Below are 11,804 nucleotides of genomic sequence, written 5' to 3'. Positions count from 1 at the left end.
TGTTTTTTGTTTGCAAAGTGTTGTCCATTACATGGATGTGTGTCTGTCAGAGCCTTTATGAAGCTGTTTTTTACTGTATTCAGTTTGGCTGCCTCCTTTGGAGACTGTTAAAACATTCTCTCTCTGAGAGAGAGCCACAGCACTTTGGCTCAAATAGTGTTAAACCCATTATAATTGTCCATGTTAGGACAACACTGTTTTAGAAATTAAAGATTTTTGGCACCTGAGCAGATAATACTCACTGAATCCAATATAATTTTTTAGGTTTTTTCCTTTTTGATGACAGTTTATCTTGCATTTAAATATTACCCAAAGAAACCATTTCCTGCACAATCTGTTTTCTATAATTTACCAGTAAATGAGAGAAAAGAATCTTCTCATTTAAATAAATGAAATTCACTTGATTTAATCCTGTTTGAAGGGTGCCAAATTAACAGTCTGGTAGACTGGATAGATAAGGCTAGAAAGCAGCTGTGAAGATTCCCATACACCTGCCACTGCCACCAGCGCTGTGCTTCATTTCAGCTCTGCAGTGACCTGGGGTTTCAGCAGGGCCGCCCAGAGGGGGGGGGGGGCAAGAGGGGCAATTTGCCCCAGGCCCCGAGCCCCACAGGGGCCCCCACCAGAGTTTTTCGGGGCCCCTGGAGCGAGGTCCTTCACTCGCTCTGGGGGGGGGGCCCGGAAAACTCTCGTGGGGCCGGGTGCAGGAGCTTCTTCTGCTCCCGGTCTTCGTCGGCGGGGGGTTGTTTTAAAAAGTGTTAATGTTAAGTGTCTATTCAGGGAATCTGTCAAGATCATTTAGAAATTACTTTAATTATTTGTATAGCTAATGATGATGGTATTCTTTAAATTTTGCATTCTCTTACACACTTTTAAAAATGGATACAAAGCTGAGTGAATTCCCTCATATTTCTTTTTGTTAGATCTTTATTTTTTCTTCCACAGTATTTTATAATGTGTACAATTATAGCTCTAAATATTTCAAACTAGGTTTTCTGCAATTACTGTGTAGTTTGACTTTTAACACGTATACTGAGAGGTATCAAACAATTTATTTAAACATAGCAGATAAGGTTTGTAAAATGAAATAGAAAGATACTGGCAGTTTGAAAGTTGTTTACCTTAGCTTCTATTAAAAAGGGAAAAAAAAGACTTGTAGGATTCCTCTTAAAATCTTTCAAATGGGATTAGCACATGAATGCTGTTTCTGCTTAGTCTTGTTAATCTTTTTCAGTTGTGACTTGTGCTCCTGTTGCTGTGGTTCTCAATCAGGGTACACATACCCTTGGAGGTACTCAGAGGTCTTCCGGGGGTACATCAGCTCTTCTAGATATTTGCCTAGTTTTACAACAGGCTACCTAAAAAGCACTAGAGAAGTCAGTATGAAACTAAGATTTCATACAGACAATAACTTTATACTGCTCTATATACTATACACTGAAATGTAAGTACAATATTTTATATTCCAGTTGATTTGTTTTATATTTAGATGAGAAAAATGAAAAAGTAAACAAATTTTCAGTAATAGTAGCTGTGACATTTTTGTATTTTTATGTCAGATTTTGTAAGCAAGTAGGTTTTAAATGAGGTGTAACTTGAGGGCCACTGTGCTAGTGGGATCACTTGCGATTTAGGGAGGATGATGATTTCCTTTGCTTGCCCTCTAGATGGCTGTCTTGTTCTCTTCTCATATTTTATTAGGCAAAGTTGTTTTACATAGGATAGTAGGGCCAGAGATAAGTTTCTAGCCATCCACATCTTTACAACAAATAAGAATGTATAGTATGTATGACCATGCCATTGTAACCTTGCTGCGGACACATGTCAGCAGATATGCCCTGTGTGTATCACTACTCAGGGGAAAGCCCTACTTAGCACTGTAGAATTTAAAATGTTTTCTGTTTAAGTATGTTTTCAGTGATGATAATTGTAACAGTACCTGTAATTGTACCTTTTATGGCCAAAGGCCTTGGCCCAGACAACCCTGGTTACTGAAGAGGCACACCGAGTCAAATCACTTGTCTCCCTGTAAATAGTAGCAGGAAGTGGAAGTGATGAGTTGAGCTCAGAGATTGGGAGGAACTGCAGAGAAAGGGAGGGATTGCCAGAGACAGGAAGCCTGGCAGTAGTTTGGAGGAGACACCCTGAGGGCAGAGATGAAGGCCCTGCGAAACTGATCTGTGTTCAGTTTAGTTGGGGAACCCTGAAAAGGAGGAAGATTGACAGCAGTGGGTCTGCAGAGCAACCTCAGGCCACAAGAGGGTGCTCTGGTGGCATCCGACTCTGACAATAATGAAAATGGGCAATAATGAAAATTCATGAAAATCCATGATCAAAAATATGGTTCTAACAACCTGGACAACTCCTGTAATACTTCTCCATCTATGTGTTAAGAAATTTTTCTCTTTATATGGAGAAGCAAATTGGAGCAGCTTGGCAACTCTGCTAAACTGTGCATTGGGATTTCCTCTGAGACCTTCGCCACTCAGCTTATCCAGAACACCTTGTCCTGTTCTGGGATCCAAAACACTCAGTTTGACTCAGGTTCCTTTATTTGGCATACAGTAAACCTACACTGACTCAAACTTAGGGTGTGGGTATCGGGTGTACCACACATCCAAAGTTACACAGACAACCTCTTTCTTTATATACATTTACGCATTACATTTCATTTTCTATAAGTTAAATCACACATTCTTTGATTGGCTTGGTCACGCTGCAGGAACCAATCCCTGTACAGCATGCTCTGTCCATGTGCCATTCACATGGAACTTGATCTTTACATTCCAGGTTTACCTTGTCCATAGTCCCTAGCATCAGGGTGTTGCTGTTTATCTTAGCACAGACAGCCTGACTCCAATGTACCATTTGTCAGGCCCCTATTTACAACTTAATCTTCCCAGTTATGTGCACTACGAAATGAGGCAAGTCACTTATGTGAAGCTAGGCCTATACTGTTTAAGGCTGGACCAAGGGCCTGGTATGTATGAATGAAGGTGGGTCACCTCCCTGTTGTAAGCGGTGAGGCGGTATTCTTATAGAATTCCTTTTCTCTTGGATTTAAATTATACAAAAGCTTTCTGTCAGTGGGAATATTGTCCACTTTAGTCATTGGCGTAATGTTCTTGCTGCCAAAAACTGCAGAGACCACCAACCATAGTTTATTTGGAATCTCAGACCGATTCAAACCTGGTTCTTCACAACTCAAAGAGTGATGAATTAATCATTGTGTCATCTCCAATTCCATCTAAAAGCCTCTCTTTCCAGGTGATGACTGTTTCCTGATAACAAACAAATAAAAAAAATAAGTTTCTTCAGGATTTTCTATATTAGATGTTTCCATCTATCTCATGGATATAATGTAACCTAGAACAAAAAAGAGAGAAGCACATTTTTCTGTATTTTAAAATATTGCCAAATCTGTAAACAGTTTTAACTATAAAGTTGATAGTGAATGTTACTTTAAAACATTTGGATTTACTTTTCAACAAAATATTATTGTACCACTTAAAATTAATGCAGACCATAGATCAAATACACATCTTCAAGGGGACCCTCTGGATGTGGTTGTCAGTTACTGGAAAATCGGCAAAGCATCTCACGTAGACTTCGGATGGGGGAGCCAGGTCATGTAGAATAAAACTTACCTGAACCTACATTAAAATTGAACCTTCTTGTAGTTTAGATACGTTTAGTTTACTTAACCTCCTTCCCTCTCGTTATTTTTTCCCCTTCACCTGCCTTTTCTAGCTCTGACTGGAAATGGAAAAAAATACCATGAGAGATTGTTTTTGCAATATTTCTAGTTCAGTCTGAAACAGGAGGTCCTAGAATATTTTCTCACAGGATTTCTGGCTTGATTTTGCAAATATGAGGCTTAAATTAACTCTTGATTCCTGTGGACATTTGTCTATCACCAATGGCCAGGACCTGGGCACTGTGAGTGCCACTGAAAATCAAGGCGGCGCACGTGCCATAGGTTGCCTACCCCTGGTTTATATGAAAAGAGCCAGTGGTTTCAGAGCCACGCTACAGAGCTGTTGTGACTACTGTGATAGACTCAGGCCAGTTGGGTACAGCAGAATAGCTGAAGGCAGATATACTGGCCACTGGATTAACAGTTTTCTGTTCCCTGACTGACCAGAGCAGGTGCTGCTCCAGGCTAATGAGAACACCTGACTCTAATTAACCTGTAAAGAGTCAGGTGAGGCCATTCAGTTAATGTGACCACCTGACTCTAATTAAGGCCCTGCTGTTACTATAAAAAGGGCTCACTCCAGTCAGGCAGAGGAGCCAGAGGAGAGGAAGTGCGGCTGAAGGGCTGGTTACTGAAGACACCCTAAAACATCGTTAAAGGAGCCCTAAGGTAAGGGTGAAGAAGGGAGAAGCAGGAGAGCTGTGGGGAAGTGGCCCAGGGAAATGTAGCAACTCTGGCAGTGAAAGGTTGGCTGCCAACAACTGCTACCATTAGGGTCCCTGGGCTGGAACCCGGAGTAGAGGGCGGGCCCGGGTTCCCCCCAACCCACCACTACAGGAACAGCTCCTGGAAGGGGAAGTCAGGTCCCTGTCAGGACAGGAGGCTGAACAGAGACTGTGGGAGTTCTCTCACCAACCTCCTTGCAGCCTATGATGAAAAGGGCTCAGTAGACTGTAACCCTGGCCCTAGAGAGAGAAGGCTACGGGGAGGGTCACAGTGAGCCACTGAGGCAGCATAAACCGCCTAGAAGCGCAGGACCCACAGGAGCAAGGTCAGAGCTCTGCCACACTACATATATGTCATGGGTATTACTAAGGCACTGATCACCTTTGTATTTAAGTGCTTATAATAACATTTAGCACTTATTTTGTGCTTTAACTAATGAACCTTCACAATGCCTTTGTGCAGTAGATGGATATCTCAATATCAGTATATGTGTTTTATTGATGGTGAGAATGAAGAACAGCAGTTGTGACTTGTCCAAGCCCTCAAAGCATGTCAGTCCCAGAACGACATGGGTGTGCCCTTAGACCCTTGTTGGAGCTCTAGTATCTTTTCCAGTTTATACAGGATTATAGGGGGACAAGGTGTATTGCCATCTGCCAACGCCCAGTCTGTTCCCGTTCCCTAAGCAAAGACCTCTGACTGTGTGGAAATATCTCTTAAGGGGGAGGACTGTACTACACATGTTTAGATACAACTGCTGTTTATGTGGTGAGCTTTATGGAGCAGGAACCAGAGTCACAGGTGATGAGCCCTGGCCAAAATTCTAAAAAATGGAGTGTAAAGTTAGGAGCTTAAGTCCTTATTTAGGCACAGAAAGCAATGGGCCTCATTTTCAAAAGTGAGTGGGAGCTTCTGTCTGCTCAGCACTTGGAAAATCAACCTTTTTTATGTGTGTAAAGATATGTTTAAAGAACTGTGTTAAATAGATTAGGGCTATCAATTAATCGCAGTTAATGCATGTGATTGATGCAAAACAAATTAACTAGATTTAAAAAATAGTTGCGATTAATCGCACTGTTAATAAAAATAACGATTTAAATGTATTATAAATATTCTTGAATGTTTTTCTACCTTTTCAAATATATTGATTTCAATTACAACACAAAATACAAAAGCAGCAGAGAGTCCTGTGGCACCTTATAGACTAACAGACGTATTGGAGCATGCGCCTTCGTGGGTGAATACTTGACAAAATACAAAGTGTGCAGTACTCACTTTGTATTTTTATTTAAAATATTTGCACTGTAAAAGAAGATAAACAAAAGAAACAGTATTTTTCAATTCAGCTCATACAAGTACTGTAGTGCAATCTCTTTATTATGAAAGTGCAATGTACAAATGTAGATTTTTTTTTAACATAACTGCACTCAAAACCAAAACAAAAAACTTTAAAGCAGGGGTCAGCAACCTTTCAGAAGCAGTGTGCCGAGTCTTCATTTATTCACTCTAATTTAAGGTTTCGCGTGCTAGTAATATATTTGAATGTTTTTAGAAGGTCTCTTTCTATAAGTCTATAATATATAACTAAACTATTGTTGTATGTAAAGTAAATAAGGTTTTTAAAATGTTTAAGAAGCTTCATTTGAAATTAAATTAAAATGCAGAGCCCCCCCAGCCCGGTGGCCAGGACCTGGGCAGTGTGAGTGCCACTGAAAAGCAGCTTGCGTGCCGCAGGTTGCCAACCCCTGCTTTAGAGCCTACAAGTCAAAGCATGAAGGGGCACACAAATGTTTATCATATCTAGCACGTAAATACCTTACAACACTGGCTACAACAGTGCCATGCGAATGCCTATTCTCACTTTCAGGTGTCATTGTAAATAAGAAGCTGGCAGCATTATCTCCTGTAGATGTAAACAAACTTGATTGTCTTAACAATTGGCTGAACAAGAAGTAGGACCCAGTGGATTTGTATGAGGTGAATTGAAAAATACTATTTCTTTTGTTTATCTTTTTACAGTGCAAATATTTTAAATAAAAATAATATAAAGTGAGCATTGTAAACTTTATATTCTTGTAATTGAAATCAATATATGTGAAAATGTAGAAAAACATCCAAAATATTTATAATAAATTTAAATTAGTATTATTGTTTAACAGTGCAATTAAAACTGTGATTAATTGTGACTATTTTTTAATCTTGTGATTAATTGCGATTTTTAAAATCATTTGACAGCCCTAAAATAAATGTATATTAAATAATGTTAGAGAAGTAGATATATTTTATTATAGCACTCTTAAATATATAAAAGGGAACTTTTCTGCTTTGTGTAAGCGTTTGTTGACACAGCTTTTAAAACTCTGCTAAAACAATTTCAAATGTAAAAATCAGAGAGTTGGTTTGTGCCTTATCTGCCGTGGATTCTTTGTCTGTGTAATTAACAGGCCAAAAACAAATCAGACAAATATGTGATTTAATAGCCAGGTGTAGATCTCAGTGGTCTTAGGCCTGGTCTACACTACATGTTTAAACCGGTTTTAGGAGCATTAAACCGATTTAACGCCACACCCGTCCACACTAAGAGGCCCTTTATATCGATATAAAGGGCTCTTTAAACCGGTTTCTGTACTCCTCCCCAATGGGAGGAGTAGCGCTAATATCGGTATTACCATATCAGATTAGGGTTAGTGTGGCCGCAAATCGACGGTATTGGCCTCCGGGCGGTATCCCACAGTGCACCACTGACCGCTCTGGACAGCAATCAGAACTCGGATGCAGTGGCCAGGTAGACATGAAAAGCCCCGCAAACTTTTCAATATCATTTCCTGCTTGCCCAGCGTGGAGCTCTGATCTGCACGGGTGGCGATGCAGTCTCAAAACCAAAAAGAGCTCCAGCATGGACCATACGGATGTGATCGCTGTATGGGCAGACAAATCTGTTCTATCAGAGCTCCGTTACAGATGACGAAAATTCAGAGCATTTTAAAAAAATCTCCAGACAGAGGGCACAGCAGGGACTCAGCACGCTGATGCATGATAAGTGTAACGGAAAGCCAAAGAATCAAATGGACACTCATGGAGGGACAGAGGGGGGACTGAGGACTCAAGCTATCCCACAGTTCCTGCAGTCTCCGAAAAGCATTTGCATTCTTGGCTGAGCTCCCAATGCCTGTAGGGTCAAACACATTGTCCGCGGTGGTTCAGGGCATAGCTCGTCAATCTACCCCCTCCACCCACCCCCAGAAGGAAAAGGGAAAAAAGTAGTCTCTTGACTCTTTTAAATGTCACCCTATGTCTACTGAATGCTGCTGGTAGACGCGATGCTGCGGCACTGAACTGTAGCATCCTCGCCCCCCCTCCTTGGTGGCTGATGGTACAATATGACTGATATCTGTCGTCATCATCAGCCTTGTGGCAGATGGTATAGTGCAGAAGGACTGGTATCCGTCCTCATCATCAGCCCATGAGTGCTACTACTTCCCAGTAGATGGTACAGAACGGCTGGTAACCGTCTTCATCATAGCAACAGGGGGCTGAGCTCCATCAGCCCCCGCCCTTCATGTGTAAAGAAAAGATTCTGTTCTGCCTGGACTATCATAGCAGCGGGATGCTGGGCTCCTCTCCCCCACACTGCTTAATGTCCTGTCTGGACTATCATAGCAGCGGGATGCTGCCTTCCCCTCATTTTATCTCACTAACAAGTCACTGTTTCTTATTCCTGCATTCTTTATTACTTCATCACACAAATGGGGGGACACTGCAACGGTAGCCCAGGAAGGCTGGGGGAGGAGGGAATCAACTGGTGGGGTTGTTGCAGGGACACCCCCTGTGAATGGCATACAGCTCATCATTTCTGCGGGATCTGACACAGAGCGGCTGTGCTCTCTGGTTCTCTGATACACTGGTTCTCTAGTACACTTGCCCCATATTCTAGGCAGGACTGATTCTATTTTTAGATACCATAAAGGAGGGATTGACTCAGGGAGTCATTCCCATTTTTATGTTTTGCGCCCCCGGCCGATCTCAGCCAAGGGCACCTATGACAGCAGCAGATGGTACAGCACAGAAGGACTGGTAACCATCATCTCATTGCCAATTTACAATGGCATTGTAGATGGTACAGAACGGCTGATAACCATCTCTGCTATCATGCAAAAGCAAATGAATGCTGCTGTGTAGCACTGCTGAATTGCCTCTGTCAGCGGCATATAGTACACATACGGTGACAGTGACAAAAGGCAAAACAGGCTCAGTGGTTGCCATGCTAATGGCATCTGCCAGGGCAATCCAGGGAAAAAGGGCGTGAAATGATTCTCTGCCGTTGCTTTCCCAGAGGAAGGAGTGACTGACGACATTTACCCAGAACCACCCGCGACAATGATTTTTGCCCCATCAGGCACTGGGATCTCAACCCAGAATTCCAAGGGGCGGGGAGACTGCGGGAACTATGGGATAGCTATGGAATAGCTACCCACAGTGCAACACTCCAGAAATTGATGCTAGCCTCGGACCATGGACGCACACCGCCGAATTAATGTGCTTAGTGTGGCCGCGTGCACTCGATTTTATACAATCTGTTTTACTAAAGCAGTTTATGTAAAATCGGAATAATCCCGTAGTGTAGACGTACCCTGACACATTAAGGAGGATGGCTATTGACTGTGCAAAACTAGCCAACCAGTAACTTCAAGATCATAAGCTTGTCTATTCCACCAACAGAAGTTGGTCCAATAAAAGAGATTGCCTCACCCATTTTGTCTCTTTAATAACCTGCAACCAATACAGTTACAACAACACTGCAAACAAGAAACAGATAAGTAAGAATAAGACAACTGTTGTAACAAATAATGAAATACATGAAGGCAATGAAAATGAGTAAGGAGGAGGATAGCAATGACTAATAAAGATAGGGAGGTACCAATTAGAGTTTTATCAGGATAAATAAAAATGCATCCATTAAAAGGATTTTGGGTTAGTGCGTAGGAAAATATATCTTGAATAGAATATTTATAGATTAGGTAGTTTTCATAATTTGCACCAGTGTGATGTTGCGAGACAAGATGTATAAAGGATGCATGTTTAAAAAAGGAGGAGTTGTGGAGCAGTGCAGGCCCCTCACCAGATCAAACCAACATGGAGTTGATGAAGATAGAAACAGCCTGTTTGCTCACCAGAACTGGGTAAAGAGCAGGATAGCTTTATGATCACTTTGCTTTACTTATGTTATAGTTGATTAAGCCTTAAACTAAGTTAAGCTTTTTAACTGCTGTGGTTTTGCTTTCTCCCACGTGCCTAAATAAGGACTTAGGAGCTTAACTTTAAGTCTCTACTTCTGAGGCTTTTGGCCTAGATCTTGGCTTCCTAACTTTCTGTAAGTCACATGGTTGGTGAGTACAAATAAAAGGTTTAGAAAAGGCATAGTAAGAGTCTGGGGTGACATCCTGGCCCAGCTGGAGTCAATGGGAGTTTTGTCACTGACTTTAAGGAGATCAGAACTTTCACCCTTGTTATTTAGGCATAATATTCTACCTTCTGTTATTCCTGGTCATTTCATTGAAGTAATGACATGAGTTTAACTGAGGCAGTGCTTGCTTTGAGCAGGGCTGTTCTAATGAATGCATCATGAAGTTCTAAGTTACTTGTAGGCAGTAGAACTCAAACATTTGATATGTTTGTAAATATTACTAGCATTGTTTGTATTATTTTTCTGTAATGAAGAAAATTAGCAATCACAGTGTTTGACAGTTGGCTTCATGTAATAAGAGCATTAAATCTGTATGGAATGTGGGAGCTGGGCTCTACTCTCTCATATTTACTGCAGTGGCCTCAGTTAAGTACAGAAGAGAGTTCTATTATTGTTTCTTCCAGTTTTCTAGATAGTGGTAAAAATAGAGTTCATAACAAAAATGTAAATACTTTGGTGATTTCAGAATGCTTTTTGGTTTGTTTTTAAAATTCTTATATGCAGTAATATCTGGGTGAAGTAATTTTATTTCTTCATACTCTTCTCTCAGAAATTAACTATTTCCACAAATAGAAGACTCTGACATAGTGGTATACTCCTTTTGACCTTACCACTAATCCTGTAATGTTAATATGCAGGGCCGGCTCCAGACCCCAGCGCGCCAAGCGCGCGCTTGGGGCAGCACGCCGCGGGAGGGCGGCAGGCAGCTCTGGTGGACCTCTCGCAGGCATGCCTGCGGAGAGTCCGCTGGTCCCACAGCTTCGGTGGAGCATCCGCAGGCGTGCCTGCAGGAGGTCCACCGGAGCCGCGGGACCGGCGACTGCCAGAGCACCCCCCGCGGCGTGCCGCCCTGCTTGGGGCGGCTCAATTCCTAGAGCCGCCCCTGTTAATATGTATCTGTACGAGTAACTCCATAAGAAACTAAACATGGAGGCAACTAAATGAGCTCACAGCTAATGTGATATCAAAAATACATAAATAAAAATTTACTGTCTGGAAAAGAGGCTTTCTTTCCCAGTGAGTTGGCTATTGCTTCTGAAGGGAGATGGTTAAAATGATCAAGCATCCTACTATAGTGAGGAGAGATGCCAACTTCCACAAGCATCAATAATTAGCTCATACTGATGAGAGTTGACTGATTTAGTCTGACTCTCCCGCATACAGTAGGTCATAATATAAGAGATAAGTAGTTATGCTCACTCCATGATTAGAGATGAATCATGTTTGAAAAATCATGATGTAAAATATTCAGTGATCTTATCAGTCATTCATAATAACTTCTATGTCATGCAGACTTTTTGTGGAAAATGGCAATGTAATTGGTATCCATCACAGGCACTACTGTTAAGATCACAAATTCCATGACAGTACTGCACTTTAATGGGGTCTATCAACTTAACTTAGCTTGTAATAACTCTCAGCAGATCAGTCTTAACGAGTAAATGAATTTATGATTGAATAAGTTAACTGTAAAATTTCACACAGAACAGTAATTGTTGCAGAACTGTGTTTGGGACAGGACGTTTAACTTTGCTTTTGTGCTTGTGTAGCTTAATTGCATGGGAACACTCAGATACTCAATGAGGAGGTAATAGATGTGCAGTCAATAAAAAACTAACAAAAGAATCCTAAGACCTAGAAAATCTTCATGGTTTATATTTGACTTTCTTGGCTGATATGTAAAGAATGCTTTTATTTACAGTAGATGATCTTGAAATTTCAGCTTATTTAATGGATTGCAAGGACAGAAGGGACCATTGTGACCTCTTGTCTAACACAGTCCATAGAACTTCCCCAAAACAATTTATAGAGCAGATCTTTTAGAAGAACATTTCTAACCAGAGAGACTGTTTGGAGAGATGGAAAAACTGACTTTCTGTCAATCTTGCAAAGATTCATGTAGCTTAGCAGTCTGTG

The 11,804-nt window shown here is 41.3% G+C and overlaps 1 long non-coding RNA gene across 1 annotated transcript in view; it reads right to left on the bottom strand.

Annotated features, from left to right (window-relative positions):
- Positions 1-3,145: 3,145 nt before the first annotated feature.
- The window catches only part of LOC120392908, a 47,456-nt gene continuing 38,797 nt past the window's right edge, over positions 3,146-11,804 (bottom strand). The window contains exon 5 of the long non-coding RNA XR_005591818.1: positions 3,146-3,281. This is a non-coding gene — a long non-coding RNA (uncharacterized LOC120392908). The remainder of the gene's footprint in view (positions 3,282-11,804) is intronic.

The sequence above is a fragment of the Mauremys reevesii genome, unplaced genomic scaffold, assembly GCF_016161935.1.
Source record: "Mauremys reevesii isolate NIE-2019 unplaced genomic scaffold, ASM1616193v1 Contig122, whole genome shotgun sequence".
Lineage (NCBI taxonomy): Eukaryota > Metazoa > Chordata > Testudines > Geoemydidae > Mauremys > Mauremys reevesii.
Note: the sequence above shows the minus strand (reverse complement) of the source record. Positions and strands in the feature narration are given on the sequence as shown.